Below are 17,103 nucleotides of genomic sequence, written 5' to 3'. Positions count from 1 at the left end.
TATTTATTCTTGCTCCTGAGGTGGAATGCGGGGGGGGGCAATTGTCCAATCACAAGCAGGCCACCTCCCTCTTGGATGACCACTTCCTAGGAAGTGTGGCAAAAATCAATCCCATGTAGCAACATTCTTTAAAAATCCAAAATGGCAGAATCTGAATGTTGGAGGTTAGGTCTGGCTGAGTCCACCCATTGGTTCCCTTAACACATCCCTCTCCAACCCTCTCCTAATATAATCAGTTGGCACCTGGGTGTCTGGGGTTGCAGGAAATGGGGGCGGTTCTGAGCTGCTCTGAATGTCCTTTCCTCCATTGAAGAACAGTTTGGTTGTTCGACTCCCATCCTGTTTCACAATCTGATGAGGCAGATCTCCACCCCAAGGTACTGCTTTTGTCTTCATCCTAGGCCACTTCATACTCCATCAAGGCAGCCTGGCGAGGCAGAGACTGGCCAATCACAGAAGGACACTACAGAGCTGAAGATGGCAAATTTCAGGTAGAGTTATAAAACTCATTCCATGAACTAGATATATTAACTTCAACAATAGCAAGTTGTTGGATTTATTTAAACAATAAGTGTGATACCAAACTTGTTATAGATAGCTCCTTTTGAGACTTTATTAATGAAAATAAAGCCTCCCCATGTTAGCCTATGGGGCTCATTCACTAAAGTGAGGAAAAACTATTTTGGCTATTTTTCTATCACCAGGTCTTCTAAAACATATTTTATAAAGTCCCTGCTTATAGTTACAGAGCACCCAGACCTAGGGACATGTAGAAAACACCTCCTTTGGGGTGACATATGTAAAAATAAGGTAGTTTAAGGCATTTGATGTACTTTTAATTCCAAAGTCGAATTTGCAGGTAACTTTAATTGAAAAGCAGTCAGCAAGCTAGGCTTGCTTTTAAAATGGCACTGGGTACCTCACTTATACGTAGGTTGATACTGCCAATTATAGTTAGCCTAATTTGCATACTCATTGTAATCAAGGAATAGGCCCTGGGACTTTTTAGCAGTGCCCATGACATCATCAGTGTCAGGAAAAAACAAGCAAAAAGTTAAAAATGGGGGCAAAATGTTTGGGCGCTTCTACAATCAGCCCAGTTTGCTGATATAAACTTAATTATTAGAGGTAAAATAGGAAAGAGTTGTTGCCTATCCAAATTTGAATCATGAGTATCTTTCCCTCTCTTTTCTAAATGTTCAGAAATTTAGATCGTTTTTTCTTCCTCATTTTTATGTAACAATATAGCTGATTTATACAGTGCACATGAGTTGTGTATAATGTTGATTGCAGAATGACTGTTGAAAATTAATGTGAAAAGCTTTTTACTCCACAATATCAAAACTAATGACAAATCATGTATCTCAATAATACGGCCATTTTTATTCCTCTAGTTTGGTTTTGAGGACTGCTTCTCCTTTAAAATGTGCTGTCTTCCCCTGATCAATAACAGGAAGGTTAAAACAGGTAGTGTTGTGAATTAGCTCTCTGCAATGTGTTTGAGGAAAAACAGGATATGATTAAAACATGTCTAGGTAGTTTGAGAAGAATTTTGTTTTACATGACTTGCACATTTTGAGTTTCTAAAACTTCCAAAGAGCTGAAAGACATTTAGAAACCAATAATTTAATGACTATTTCAGCCTACTGGCATTTGGTGTATGCTATCAATGAGCAAAGCTGACAGATGTGGAGTAGTTCATGAGCAACAAAACGTCCCACAAAAATTTGAAGTGAGATCATTGGATTCAAATTCCAAAGACCTAACCATTAGACTATGGAACCACCTCTACCACAGACAGAGATACCGCTGCAGCAACGGAAAATATTTACATATTTAAAACACTTATGGAAGGATACCTTTCAAAACAATCTAATAGCATTATAACTCTTTTTATTATTACTATCCATCTGGGATATTGTTTTTGCAGCAATAATAAAGCTACCCACTGAGGCACTCTCTTCTTTCACACTGGAAAAATCAACTGACTAGAGTAGGGTTCCACGGTGTAATGGTCAGTACTCTGGTTTCTAAATCCAGTGTTCTGAGTTCAACTCGTGGTGGGACCTTCCAGACATTTAGAATTTAATATGCCATTGATTTGTAAGAATTTTTGTCCAAGTAAATATAATATTCACTTCATATACTTATATATTTTAACTTGTATGTGTCTATCGATGTACATGTAGCCGTATCTTTCTTTGTAGCACTATGAAAATCTAAAATACAAATGATTAAAAATAGAATCTCTAGGAATGAAAATCAGAAAAATATGTTGTCTATCCACATTTTAACAGAAGTATCTTTTCTTCTCTCTTCTATAGGTCTAGGATTTGAGATAGTGACTTTTTGGTAATTTGTTTCTGACCATATTCTAAACTTCTACAGTGCGTTTAATATGTTAATAATTTTGAAAGAGAAAACAAGATTAATACATATGATACAACTAATCAAAATAGTGTATTTTGTGATTGTGGAATTACCAGAGAAAATCAGTGTGAAGATTATTTTCTTTTTCAGTGTCAAGATTAACATCAAAACCGTATATCTTCAATCGCAATAATATCCCACTTTTGATTCCTCTACTTATATTCTGATGAAGGCTTCTTAAATAAATTGTTCCTCATTTACTTTATCAATAAACGGAAGATTTAAAAATGTAATGTCTTGAATAATTCTTCTGAAATAAGTATGAAAAAAACAGATATGTTTATAAAATGGTCTCAACAACATTTGAACTTGGATCGTTGGATTCAAAGTCCAAAGTGCTTACCATCAAACCATGGAACCACCCATGCTAAAAACACACAGATTACTGCGGCAATTTGGAAATATGGCAGTTTTTAATAATACGCAGACGAAGATGAATTGCATTTTATTACTTTCATATTCTGGTTAAACCTTTGCATATTTAAAACTGCTAGGAAAGGATGGTGCCCAAAGCAATTAAAAAACATTGAACTTTGTTGGATATTACTTATCACATGGCATATCATTTTGCAATAACATATAAGCGGCCAACTGAGGAATTCTCTTCTGTCACAATGGAAAACTCATACTAGTGCAGAAGCATTCCATAATGCAATGTTAAGCACTCTGAACACTTAATCCAGTGATCTGTGTTCAAATCTCAGTGGGACCTTCCTGAGTTCTAAAATTATCGTTTCCCTTTACTTGTTGGAATGTTTGGTTTGAAAAATATAATATTTAAGAACTTACTTAGACATATTAACCCATACGTATCTCTTTATGCATATGTAGCAGTGTGAATCTGTATGACTATGTGAAAATAGAAACATGTAACAGTGTGAATCTGTATGACTATGTGAAAATAGAAACATGTAAATCATAAGTAAACATAACTAGTAGAGGTGAAAATAAGGAATAGTTGTGGCCAATCCACATTTCAATCAAGAGTATCTTTTCTTCTTTTTTCTATATATTCAGAGATTGAGAGAGTTGTTTCTTGCTCATTTTTCACGTAACAATATAGCTGATTTATACAGCACCCATGATTTGTGAATAGTGGTGAAAAGGAAAATCAGATTAGTGGCTATATATAACATCATCTAATCAAAAGATCGTATTTTATGATTGCAGATTGACAGTTGTAAATCAGTGTGAGAACCTTTTTACTCCACAATTTCAATACTAATATTCAGAATGATAAATCTTATATCTTAATAACATCGCAATTTTAATACTTCTAGTTTTGTTTTGAGGACTGCTTCTCCTTTAAACCTTTAAAATGTGCTGTCTTCCCCTTATCAATAATAGGAAGGTTAAAAAAGTTAGTGCTGTGAATTAGCTCTCTGAAATGTGTATAAGAAAAACAAGTTATGAATTAAAAATGGCTAGGTATTTTGAGAAGAACTTTGTTTTACATGTATTGTACATTTTGAGTTTTTTCAACTTGCAAACAGCTGATAGAAATTTAGAAAAAAATAATTTAATGACTATTTCATCCTACTGGCATTTGCTGTGTGCTATCAATCAGCAAAGATGACAAATGTGGAGTAGCTAATGAGTAGAAAAACGGCCCACTAAAGTTGAAGTCAGATCATTGAATTCAAATTCCAAAGAGCTAACCATTATACCATGGAACCACCTATACCAGAGAAAGAGATATTGCTGCAGCTATTTGAAGTTTAAAAGGTTTTATTGTTGTAAAGTCAAATTCGAACAGCATTTTAAAACTTACATAATCTGTTAAACCTTTATATATTTAAAAACACTTATGGATGGATGCCTTTCGAACAAAACAAATAGCATTACAACTCTTTTTACTATTAATATCCAATTGGGATATAATTTTTGAAGCAACAATAAAGCTACCCACTGAGGAATTCTCTTTTTTCACAATAGAAAAATCACTCAACTTGAGTAGGGTTACATGATGTAATGGTCAGCACTCCGACTCTCAATGTAGCAATACAAATTCAAATCTCGGTGAGGCCTTCCAGGCTTTTAGAATTTAATTTGCCACTGACTTTTAAGAATTTTTTTCTCAGGAAATATAATATTCACTTTATATACTTATACATATATCGCTATTGATGTATATGCAGCCATATCTTTCTTTGTAGCTCCATGAAAATATAAAATACAAATAATTAAATATCAAATCTGTAGAGGTGAAAATCAGAAACAGATGTTGTCAATCCACATCTTAACACAAGTAGATTTTCCTCTATCTTCTATATGTCCAGGAAATAAGATAATTACTTTTTGCTCATTTCTTTCTGACCATATACTTAACTTCTACAGTGCATTTCATATGTTAATTATTTTGAAAGAGAAAACAAGATTAATACCTATGATACGTCTAATCAAATGAGAGTATTTTTTGATTGTGGAATTCCCATTGAAAATCAGTGTGAAGTTTGTTTTCTTTTTCAGTTTCAAGGTTAACATCAAAACTGTATATCTTCAATCACAGTAATACCCCACTTTTGATTCCTCTACTCATGGTTTATGGAAGGCTTGTCAATTAAATTGTGCCCCATTTACTTTATCAGTAAACGGAAGATTTAAAAATGTAGTTTCTTGAGTAATCCTCCTGAAATGAGTTTGAAAAAAAACACTGATATATTTGTAAAACGGTCCCACAGCGATTTGAACTCAGATAGCTGGATTCAAAGGCCCAAGTGCTAACCATTACTCCATAGAACCACTCATTCTAGAAAAAAGCACAGATTGCTGCAGCAATTTTGAAATTTGGTAGTTTTTAATATTACGCAAACCAAGATGAACTGCATTTTATTACTTTCATATTTTGGTAAACATTTGCATATTTAAAACTGCTTGGAAAGGATGTTGCCCAAAGCAGTTATATAACATTAAACTTTGTTGGATATTACTTACCACATGGGATATTTTTTTGCAATAACATATAAGCAGCAAACTGAGGAATTCTCTTCGGTCACAATGGAAACTTCACACTAGTACAGAAGCCTTCCATAATGTAATGGTAGGCACCTTGAACACTTAATCCAGTGATCCCTGTTCAAATCTCAGTTTGACCTTCCTGAGCTGTAAGATTATTGTTTGCCTTTACTTGTTGGAATTTTTGGTTTGAAAAATGTAGGCCCGTATTTATACTCTGGTTGCGCCAAATTTGCGTCGTTTTTTTCGCCGCAAATTCGACGCTAAACTAACGCCAACTAACGCCATATTTATACTATGGCGTTAGACGCTTCGGGCGCCAAAGTGCCCGGAGTGTGCGTCATTTTTTTGCGTGAACCCCTTCCTTGCGTTAATGATATGCAAGGGAGGCGTTCCCGTCTTAAAAAATGACTCCCAGGCCTTTACGTGGTATTTATACTCCCGGGCAAAAATGACGCCCGGGAGTGGGCGTGGCCAAAAACGGCGCATTTGCGCCGCTTTTTAACGCCTGGGTCAGGCATGGCGTTAAGGGACAAGTGGGCTCAAAATGAGCCCAGAGTGCCCTCCCCTGCCCCCAGGGACCCCCCCTGCCACCCTTGCCCACCCCAGGAGGACACCCAAGGACGGAGGGACCCATCCCATGGACATTAAGGTAAGTTCAGGTAAGTATTTTTTATTTTTTTTTGTGGCATAGGGGGGCCTGATTTGTGCCCCCCTACATGCCACTATGCCCAATGACCATGCCCAGGGGACAGAAGTCCCCTGGGCATGGCCATTGGGCAAGGGGGCATGACTCCTATCTTTACAATGATAGGAGTCATGTTGATGGGGGATGGGCGTCGTTAAAAAATGGCGCAAGTCGGGTTAAGACGATTTTTTCGACGCAACCTGACTTGCCCCATTTTAAGACGCCCATACGCCATTTTCCCCCTACGCCGGCGCTGTCTGGTGTACGTGGTTTTTTTCCACGCACACCAGGCAGCGCCGGTCTGGTAGCGCCGGCTAACGCCATTCAATAAATACGGCGCCCGCATGGCGCTTCAGAATGGCGTTAGACGGCGCTAAATTTTTTGACGCTAAACTGCGTTAGCGCAGTTTTGCGTCAAAAAGTATAAATATGGCCCGTAATATTTAAGAACTTACTATGACTTATTACCCTATACATAAGTATTTATGCTTATGTAGCAGTGCGAGTTTGTATGACTATATTAAAATATAAACATATAAATCATAACTTAACATAGCTGGTAGAGGAGAAAATGACAAATAGTTGATCCCTATCCACATTTGAATCATGAGTATCTTTTCCTCTTTTTTCTATATATTCAGAAATTGAGTTAGTTGTTTTTTGCTCATTGTTTTTGTAACAATATAGCTGATTTATACAGTGTGCATGAGTTGTGTATACTGGTGAAAAAGAAAATCAGACCAGTGTCTACCTATAATACATCTAATCAAAAGATTATAGTTTATGATTGCAGATTGAATATTGGAAATCTGTCGGAGGACCTTTTTACTACACAATTTCAACACTAATGTTCAGAATGACAAATCTTGTATCTCAATAATACTGCACCTTTGATTCCTCTAGTTTTGTTTTGAGGACTGCGTCTACTTTAAAATGTGCTATCTTGTCCTGTTCAATAACAGGAAGGTTAAAAAGGTAGTGTTGTGAATTAGCTCTCTAAAATGTGTTTGAGAAAAACAGGATATGATTTAAAAATGTCTAGGTATTTTGACAAGACCTTTGTGTCACATGTACTGCTCATTTTGGGTTTCTACAACTTGCAAACAGCTGAAAGACATTTAGAAAACAATAATGTAATGACTATTTCAGCCTGCTGGCATTTGCTGTGTGCAATCAATGAGCAAAGCTGACAGATGAGTAGGAGTTCATGAGCAACAAAAAGGCCCACTAAAGATGAAGTCAGATAATTGAATTCAAATTCCAAAGAGCTAACCATTATACCATGGAACCACCTCTACCAGAGACAGAGATACTGCTGCAGCAATTTGTAAATTTAAAATGTTTTATTGTTGTACAATCAAAAACAAACAACATTTTATAACTTTCATAATATGGTAAACTTTTACATATTTAAAATACTTATGGAACGATGCCATTCAAAAAATACAAATAGCATTACAACTCTTTTTACTATTAATATCCAATTGGGATATAGTTTTTGCAGCAACATTAAAGCTACCCACTGAGGCATTCTCTTCTTTCACAATGGCAAAAAACCACAACTTGGTTAGGGTTCCATGGTGTAATGGTCAGCACTCCGGATTCTGAATCTAGCGTTCCGAGTTCAAATTTCAGTGGGACCATCCAACCTTTCAGAATTTAATATGCCATTGACTTTTACGAATTTTAGTCTCAGAAAATATAATATTCACTTTACATACTTATACATATAAACTTGTATATAGCTATCGATGTGTATGTAGCCATATCTTTCTTTGTAGCTCCATGAAAATATAAAATACAAATGATTAAATATTGAATCTGTAGAGGTGAAAATCAGAAACAGATGTTGTCTATCCACATTTTAACACAAGTAGATTTTCCTCTATCTTCTCTATGTCCAGGAAATGAGATAGTTACTTTTTGCTCATTTCTTTCTGACCATATTCTTAACTTCTACAGTGCATTTCATATGTTAATTATTTTGAAAGAGAAAACAAGATTAATACCTATGATACGTCTAATCAAATGAGTGTATTTTGTGATTGTGGAATTACCATTGAAAATAAGTGTGAATTTTGTTTTCTTTTTCAGTTTCAAGGTTAACATCAAAACTGTATATCTTCAATCGCAGTAACACCCCACTTTTGATTCCGCTGCTGATGGTTTATGGAAGGCTTGTTATTTAAATTGTGCACCATTTGCTTTATCAGTAAACAGAAGATTTAAAAATGTAGTGTCTTGAGTAATCAGCCTGAAATGAGTTGGAAAAAAACCCTGATATATTTGTAAAACATCCCCATAGCGATTTGAACTCAGATAGTTGGATTCAAAGGCCATAGTGCTAACCATTACACCATAGAACCACTCATGCTAGAAAAAAATCACAGAATGCTGCAGCAATTTGGAAATATGGTAGTTTTTAATATTACGCAAACCAAGATGAACTGCATTTTATTACTTTCATATTTTGGTAAACATTTGCATATTTAAAACTGCTTGGAAAGGATGTTGCCAAAGCAGTTATATAACATTAAACTTTGTTGGATATTACTTAGCACATGGGATATCTTTTTTCAATAACATATAAGTGCCAAACTGAGGAATTCTCTTCTGTCACAATGGAAACTTCACACTAGTACAGAAGCCTTCCATAATGTAATGGTAGGCACCTTGAACACTTAATCCAGTGATCCCTGTTCAAATTTCAGTTTGACCTTCCTGAGCTGTAAGATTATAGTTTCCCTTTAATTGTAGAAATTTTTGGTTTGAAAAATGTAATATTTAAGAACTTACTGTGACTTATTACCATATACATAAGTATTTATGCATATGTAGCAGTGCGAGTCTGTATGACTATATTAAAATATAAACGTATAAATCATAACTAATCATAGCTAGTAGAGGTGAAAATAACAAAGAGTTGATGCCTATCCACATTTAAATCATGAGTATCTTTTCCTCATTTTTCTATATACTCAGAAATTGAGATAGTTGTTTTTTGCTCATTGTTTTTGTGACAAAATAGCTGATTTATACAGTGCGCATGAGTTGTGTATAGTGGTGAAAAAGAAAATCAGATCAGTGTCTACCTATAATACATCTAATCAAAAGATTATACTTTATGATGGCAGATTGACTCTTGGAAATCTGTCTGAGGACCTTTTTACTACACAATTTCAACACTAATGTTCAGAATGACAAATCTTGTATCTCAATAATACCGCACTTTTAATTCCTCTAGTTTTGTTTTGAGGACTGCGTCTCCTTTAAAATGTGCTATCTTGTCCTCATCAATAACAGGAAGGTTAAAAAGGTAGTGTTGTGAATTAGCTCTCTAAAATGTGTTTGAGAAAATCCGGGTATGATTTAAAAATGTCTAGGTATTTTGACAAGACCTTTGTGTCACATGTATTGCACATTTCGAGTTTCTACAAGTTGCAAACAGCTGAAAGACATTTAGAAAACAATAATGTAATGACTATTTCAGCCTACTGGCATTTGCTGTGTGCAATCAATGAGCAAAGCTGACAGATGAGTAATAGTTCATGAGCAACAAAACGGCCCACTAAAGATGAAGTCAGATAATAGAATTCAAATTCCAAAGAGCTAACCATTATTCCATGGAACCACCTCTACCAGAGACAGAGATACTGCTGCAGCAATTTGTAAATTTAAAAGGTTTTATTGTTGTACAATCAAAAACAAACAACATTTTATAACTTTCATAATATGGTAAACTTTTACATATTTATAAATACTTATGGAAGGATGCCATTCAAAAAATACAAATAGCATTATAACTCTTTTTAGTATTAATATCCAATTGGGATATAGTTTTTGCAGCAACAATAACGCTACCCACTGAGGCATTCTCTTCTTTCACAATGGCAAAAAATCTCAACTAAGATAGGGTTCCCGGGTGTAATGGTAAGCACTCTGGACTCTGCATCCAGCTATCCAAGTTCAAATCTCGGTGGGACCTTCCAACCTTTTGGAATATAATATGCCATTGACTTTTAAGAATTTTGGTCTCAGAAAATATAATATTCACTTTACATACTTATACATATAAACCTGTATGTAGCTATCGATGTGTATGTAGCCACATCTTTCTTTGTAGCTCCATGAAAATATAAAATACAAATGATTAAATATTGAATCTGTAGATGTGAAAATCAGAAACAGATGTTGTCTATCCACATTTTAACACAAGTAGATTTTCCTCTATCTTCTCTATGTCCAGGAAATTAGATAGTTACATTTTGCTCATTTCTTTCTTACCATATTCTTTACTTCTACAGTGCATTTCATATGCTAATTATTTTTAAAGAGAAAACAAGATTAATACCTATGATACGTCTAATCAAATGAGAGTATTTTTTTATTTTGGAATTACCATTGAAAATCAGTGTGAAGTTTGTTTCCTTTTTCAGTTTCAAGGTTAACATCAAAACTGTATTTCTTCAATCACAGTAATACCCCACTTTTGATTCCTCTACTCATGGTTTATGGAAGGCTTGTTAATTAAATTGTGCCCCATTTACTTTATCAGTAAACAAAAGATTTAAAAATGTAGTGTTTTGAGTAATCCTCCTGAAATGAGTTTGAAAAAAACCCTGATATATTTGTAAAATAGCCCCACAGCAATTTGAACTCATATAGCTGGACTCAAAGGACCAAGTGCTAACCATTACATCATAGAACCACTCATTCTAAAAAAAAAAGCACAGATTGCTGCAGCAATTTTGAAATATAGTAGTTTTTAATATTACGCAAACTAAGATGAACTGCATTTTATTACTTTCATATTTTGGTAAACATTTGCATATTTAAAAAACTGCTTGGAAAGGATGTTGCCCAAAGCAGTTACCTAATATTAAACTTTGTTGGATATTACTTACCACATGGGATATCTTTTTACAATAACATATAAGCGGCAAACTGAGGAATTCTCTTCGGTCACAATGGAAACTTCACACTAGTACAGAAGCCTTCCATAATGTAATGGTAGGCACCTTGAACACTTAATCCAGTGATCCCTGTTCAAATCTCAGTTTGACCTTCCTGAGTTGTAAGATTATTGTTTGCCTTTACTTGTTGGAATTTTTAGTTTAAAAAATGTAATATTTAAGAACTTACTGTGACTTATTAACCTATACATAAGTATTTATGCTTATGTAGCAGTGCGAGTGTGTATGACTATATTAAAATATAAACATATAAATCATAAGTAAACATAGCTAGGAGAGGTGAAAATGACAAAGAGTTGATGCCTATCCACATTTGAATCATGAGTATCTTTTCCTCTTTTTTCTATATATTCAGAAATTGAGTTTGTTGTTTTTTGCTCATTGTTTTTGTAACAATATTGCTGATTTATACAGTGTGCATGAGTTGTGTATAGTGGTGAAAAAGAAAATCAGATCAGTGTCTACCTATAATACATCTAATCAAAAGATTATACGTTATGATAGCAGATTGAATATTGGAAATCTGTCAGAGGACCTTTTTACTACACAATTTCAACACTAATGTTCAGAATGACAAATCTTGTATCTCAATAATACTGCACTTTTGATTCCTCTAGTTTTGTTTTGAGGACTGCATCTACTTTTAATGTGCTATCTTGTCCTGATCAATAACAGGAAGGTTAAAAAGGTAGTGTTGTGAATTAGCTCTCTAAAATGTGTTTGAGAAAAACAGGATATGATTTAAAAATGTCTAGGTATTTTGACAAGACCTTTGTGTCACATGTATTGCACATTTTGAGTTTCTACAACTTGCAATCAGCTGAAAGACATTTAGAAAACAATAATGCAATGACTATTTCAGCCTACTGGTATTTGCTGTGTGCAATCAATGAGCAAAGCTGACAGATGAGTAGGAGTTCATGAGCAACAAAATGGCCCACTAAAGATGAAGTCAGATAATTGAATTCAAATTCCAAAGAGCTAACTATTATATCATGGAACCACCTCTACCAGAGACAGAGATACTGCTGCAGCAATTTGTAAATTTAAAAGGTTTTATTGTTGTACAATCAAAAACAAACAACATTTTATAACTTTCATAATATGGTAAACTTTTACATATTTAAAATACTTATGGAAGGATGCCATTCAAAAAATACAAATAGCATTACAACTCTTTTTACTATTAATATTCAATTGGGATATAGGTTTTGCAGCAACAATAAAGCTACCCTCTGAGGAATTCTCTTCTTTCACAATGGCAAAATATCACAACTAGTGTAGGGTTCCATGGTGTAATGGTCAGCACTCTTGACTCTGAATCTAGCGTTCCGAGTTCAAATCTCGGTGGGACCATCCAACCTTTTAGAATTTAATATGCCATTGACTTTTAAGAATTTTAGTCTCAGAAAATAGAATATTCACTTTACATTCTTATACATATAAACTTGTATGTAGCTATTGATGTGTATGTAGCCATATCTTTCTTTGTACCTCCATGAAAATATAAAATAAAAATGATTAAATATTGAATCTGTAGAGGTGAAAATCAGAAACAGATGTTGTCTATCCACATTTTAACACAAGTAGATTTTCCTCTATCTTCTCTATGTCCATGAAATTAGATAGTTACGTTTTGCTCATTTCTTTCTGACCATATACTTAACTTCTACAGTGCATTTCATATGTTAATTATTTTGAAAGAGAAAACAAGATTAATACCTATGATAGGTCTAATCAAATGAGAGTATTTTTTGATTGTGCAATTACCATTGAAAATCAGTGTGAAGTTTGTTTCCTTTTTCAGTTTCAAGGTTAACAGCAAAACTGTATTTCTTCAATCGCAGTAATACCCCACTTTTGATTCCACTACTCATGGTTTATGGAGGCTTGTTAATTAAATTGTGCCCCATTTACTTTATCAGTAAACGGAAGATTTAAAAATGTAGTGTCTTGAGTAATCCTTCTGAAATGAGTTTGAAAAAAACCCTGATATATTTGTAAAATGGCCCCACAGCGATTTGAACTCAGATAGCTGGATTCAAAGGCCCAAGTGCTAACCATTACATCATAGAACCACTCATGCTAAAAAAAAAGCACAGATTACTGCAGCAATTTGGAAAGATGGTAGTTTTTAATATTACGTAAACTAAGATGAACTGCATTTTATTACTTTCATATTTTGGTAAACATTTGCATATTTAAAACTGCTTGGAAAGGATGTTGCCCAAAGCAGTTATATAACATTAAACTTTGTTGGATATTACTTACCACATGGGATATCTTTTTGCAATAACATATAAGCGGCAAACTGAGGAATTCTCTTCGGTCACAATGGAAACTTCACACTAGTACAGAAGCCTTCCATAATGTAATGGTAGGCACCTTGAACACTTAATCCAGTGATCCCTGTTCACATCTCAGTTTGACCTTCCTGAGCTGTAAGATTATTGTTTGCCTTTACTTGTTGGAATTTTTGGTTTGAAAAATGTAATATTTAAGAACTTACTGTGACTTATTACCCTATACATAAGTATGTATGCATATGTAGCAGTGCGAGTGTGTATGACTATATCAAAATATAAACATATAAATCATAACTAAACATAGCTAGTAGAGGTGAAAATAACAAAGAGTTGATGCCTATCCACATTTGAATCATGAGTATCTTTTCCTCTTTTTTCTATATATTCAGAAATTGAGATAGTTGTTTTTTGCTCATTGTTTTTGTAACAATATAGCTGATTTATACAGTGCGCAAGAGTTGTGTATAGTGGTGAAAAGAAAATCAGATCAGTATCTTCCTATAATACATCTAATCAAAAGATTATACTTTATGATTGCAGATTGACTCTTGGAAATCTGTCTGAGGACCTTTCTACTACACAATTTCAACACTAATGTTCAGAATGACAAATCTTGTATCTCAATAATGCTGCAATTTTGATTCCTCTAGTTTTGTTTTGATGACTGCGTCTACCTTAAAATGTGCTATCCTGTCCTGATCAATAACAGGAAGGTTAAAAAGGTAGTGTTGTGAATTAGCTCTCTGAAATGTGTTTGAGAAAAACAGGATGTGATTTAAAAATGTCTAGGTATTTCGACAAGACCTTTGTGTCACATGTATTGCACATTTTGAGTTTCTACAACTTGCAAACAGCTGAAAGACATTTAGAAAACAATAATGTAATTACTATTTCAGCCTACTGGCATTTGCTGTGTGCAATCAATGAGCAAAGCTGACAGATGAGTAGTAGTTCGTGAGCAACAAAATGGCCCACTAAAGATGAAGTCAGATAATTGAATTCAAATTCCAAAGAGCTAACCATTATACCATGGAACCACCTCTACCAGAGACAGAGATACTGCTGCAGCAATTTGTAAATTTAAAAGGTTTTATTGTTGTACAATCAAAAACAAACAACATTTTATAACTTTCATAATATGGTAAACTTTTACATATTTAAAATACTTATGGAAGGATGCCATTCAAAAAATACAAATAGCATTACAACTCTTTTTACTATTAATATTCAATTGGGATATAGGTTTTGCAGCAACAATAAAGCTACCCTCTGAGGAATTCTCTTCTTTCACAATGGCAAAATATCACAACTAGTGTAGGGTTCCATGGTGTAATGGTCAGCACTCTTGACTCTGAATCTAGCGTTCCGAGTTCAAATCTCGGTGGGACCATCCAACCTTTTAGAATTTAATATGCCATTGACTTTTAAGAATTTTAGTCTCAGAAAATAGAATATTCACTTTACATTCTTATACATATAAACTTGTATGTAGCTATTGATGTGTATGTAGCCATATCTTTCTTTGTACCTCCATGAAAATATAAAATAAAAATGATTAAATATTGAATCTGTAGAGGTGAAAATCAGAAACAGATGTTGTCTATCCACATTTTAACACAAGTAGATTTTCCTCTATCTTCTCCATGTCCAGGAAATTAGATAGTTTCTTTTTGCTCATTTCTTTCTGACCATATTCTTAACTTCTACAGTGCATTTCATATGTTAATTATTTTGAAAGAGAAAACAAGATTAATACCTATGATACGTCTAATCAAATGAGAGTATTTTTTGATTGTGGAATTACCATTGAAAATCAGTGTGAAGTTTGTTTCCTTTTTCAGTTTCAAGGTTAAAATCAAAACTGTATTTCTTCAATCACAGTAATACCCCACTTTTGATTCCTCTACTCATGGTTTATGGAGGCTTGTTAATTAAATCATGCCCCATTTACATTATCAGTAAACAGAAGATTAAAAAATGTAGTGTCTTGAGTAATCCTTCTGAAATGAGTTTGAAAAAACCCCTGATACATTTGTAAAATGGCCCCACAGCGATTTGAACTCAGATAGCTGGATTCAAAGGCGCAAGTGCTAACCATTACATCATAGAACCACTCATGATAAAAAAAAAGCACAGATTGCTGCAGCAATTTGGAAAGATGGTAGTTTTTAATATTACGCAAACTAAGATGAACTGCATTTTATTACTTTCATATTTTGGTAAACATTTGCATATTTAAAACGGCTTGGAAAGGATGTTGCCCAAAGCAGTTATATAACATTAAACTTTGTTGGATATTACTTACCACATGGGATATCTTTTTGCAATAACATATAAGCGGCAAACTGAGGAATTCTCTTCGGTCACAATGGAAACTTCACACTAGTACAGAAGCCTTCCATAATGTAATGGTAGGCACCTTGAACACTTAATCCAGTGATCCCTGTTCACATCTCAGTTTGACCTTCCTGAGCTGTAAGATTATTGTTTGCCTTTACTTGTTGGAATTTTTGGTTTGAAAAATGTAATATTTAAGAACTTACTGTGACTTATTACCCTATAGATAAGTATTTATGCATATGTAGCAGTGCGAGTGTGTATGACTATATTAAAATATAAACATATAAATCATAACTAAACATAGCTAGTAGAGGTGAAAATAACAAAGAGTTGATGCCTATCCACATTTGAATCATGAGTATCTTTTCCTCTTTTTTCTATATATTCAGAAATTGAGATAGTTGTTTTTTGCTCATTGTTTTTGTAACAATATAGCTGATTTATACAGTGCGCATGAGTTGTGTATAGTGGTGAAAAGAAAATCAGATCAGTATCTACCTATAATACATCTAATCAAAAGATTATACTTTATGATTGCAGATTGACTCTTGGAAATCTGTCTGAGGACCTTTCTACTACACAATTCCAACACTAATGTTCAGAATGACAAATCTTGTATCTCAATAATGCTGCAATTTTGATTCCTCTAGTTTTGTTTTGAGGACTGCGTCTACTTTAAAATGTGCTATCTTGTCCTGATCAATAACAGGAAGGTTAAAAAGGTAGTGTTGTGAATTAGCTCTCTGAAATGTGTTTGAGAAAAACAGGATATGATTTAAAAATGTCTAGGTATTTTGACAAGACCTTTGTGTCACATGTATTGCACATTTTGAGTTTCTACAACTTGCAAACAGCTGAAAGACATTTAGAAAACAATAATGTAATGACTACTTCAGCCTACTGGCATTTGCTGTGTGCAATCAATGAGCAAAGCTGACAGATGAGTAGTAGTTCATGAGCAACAAAACGGCCCACTAAAGATGAAGTCAGATAATTTAATTCAAATTTCAAAGAGCTAACCATTATACCATGGAACCACCTCTACCAGAGACAGAGATACTGCTGCAGCAATTTGTAAATGTAAAAGGTTTTATTGTTGTACAATCAAAAACGAACAACATTTTATAACTTTCAAAATATGGTAATCTTTTACATATTTAAAATACTTATGGAAGGATGCCATTCAAAAAATACAAATAGCATTATAACTCTTTTTACTATAAATATCCAATTGGGATATAGTTTTTGCAGCAACAATACAGCTACCCACTGAGGCATTCATTTATTTCACAATGGCAAAAAATCTAAACTCATGGAGGGTTCCATGCTGTAATGGTCAGCACTCTGGACTCTGAATCCAGTGATCCGATTTCAAATCTCGGTGGGACCTTCCAACCTTTTAGAATTTAAT

The 17,103-nt window shown here is 34.0% G+C and overlaps 2 non-coding genes across 2 annotated transcripts; both read left to right on the top strand.

Moving 5' to 3' along the window:
• The first annotated feature begins 12,330 nt into the window (after nt 1-12,330).
• Nucleotides 12,331-12,402, top strand: TRNAQ-CUG (transfer RNA glutamine (anticodon CUG)). The gene has a single exon. It is a non-coding gene; the product is annotated as a tRNA-Gln (tRNA).
• A 2,268-nt stretch (nt 12,403-14,670) lies between these two features.
• TRNAQ-CUG (transfer RNA glutamine (anticodon CUG)) lies at nt 14,671-14,742 on the top strand. Its single transcript has one exon. It is a non-coding gene; the product is annotated as a tRNA-Gln (tRNA).
• The last annotated feature ends 2,361 nt before the right edge of the window (nt 14,743-17,103 follow it).

This window comes from Pleurodeles waltl, chromosome 2_1, assembly GCF_031143425.1.
Source record: "Pleurodeles waltl isolate 20211129_DDA chromosome 2_1, aPleWal1.hap1.20221129, whole genome shotgun sequence".
NCBI lineage: Eukaryota > Metazoa > Chordata > Amphibia > Caudata > Salamandridae > Pleurodeles > Pleurodeles waltl.
The sequence above is the reverse complement of the archived record's forward strand: the minus strand, read 5'-3'. Positions and strand labels throughout refer to the sequence as shown.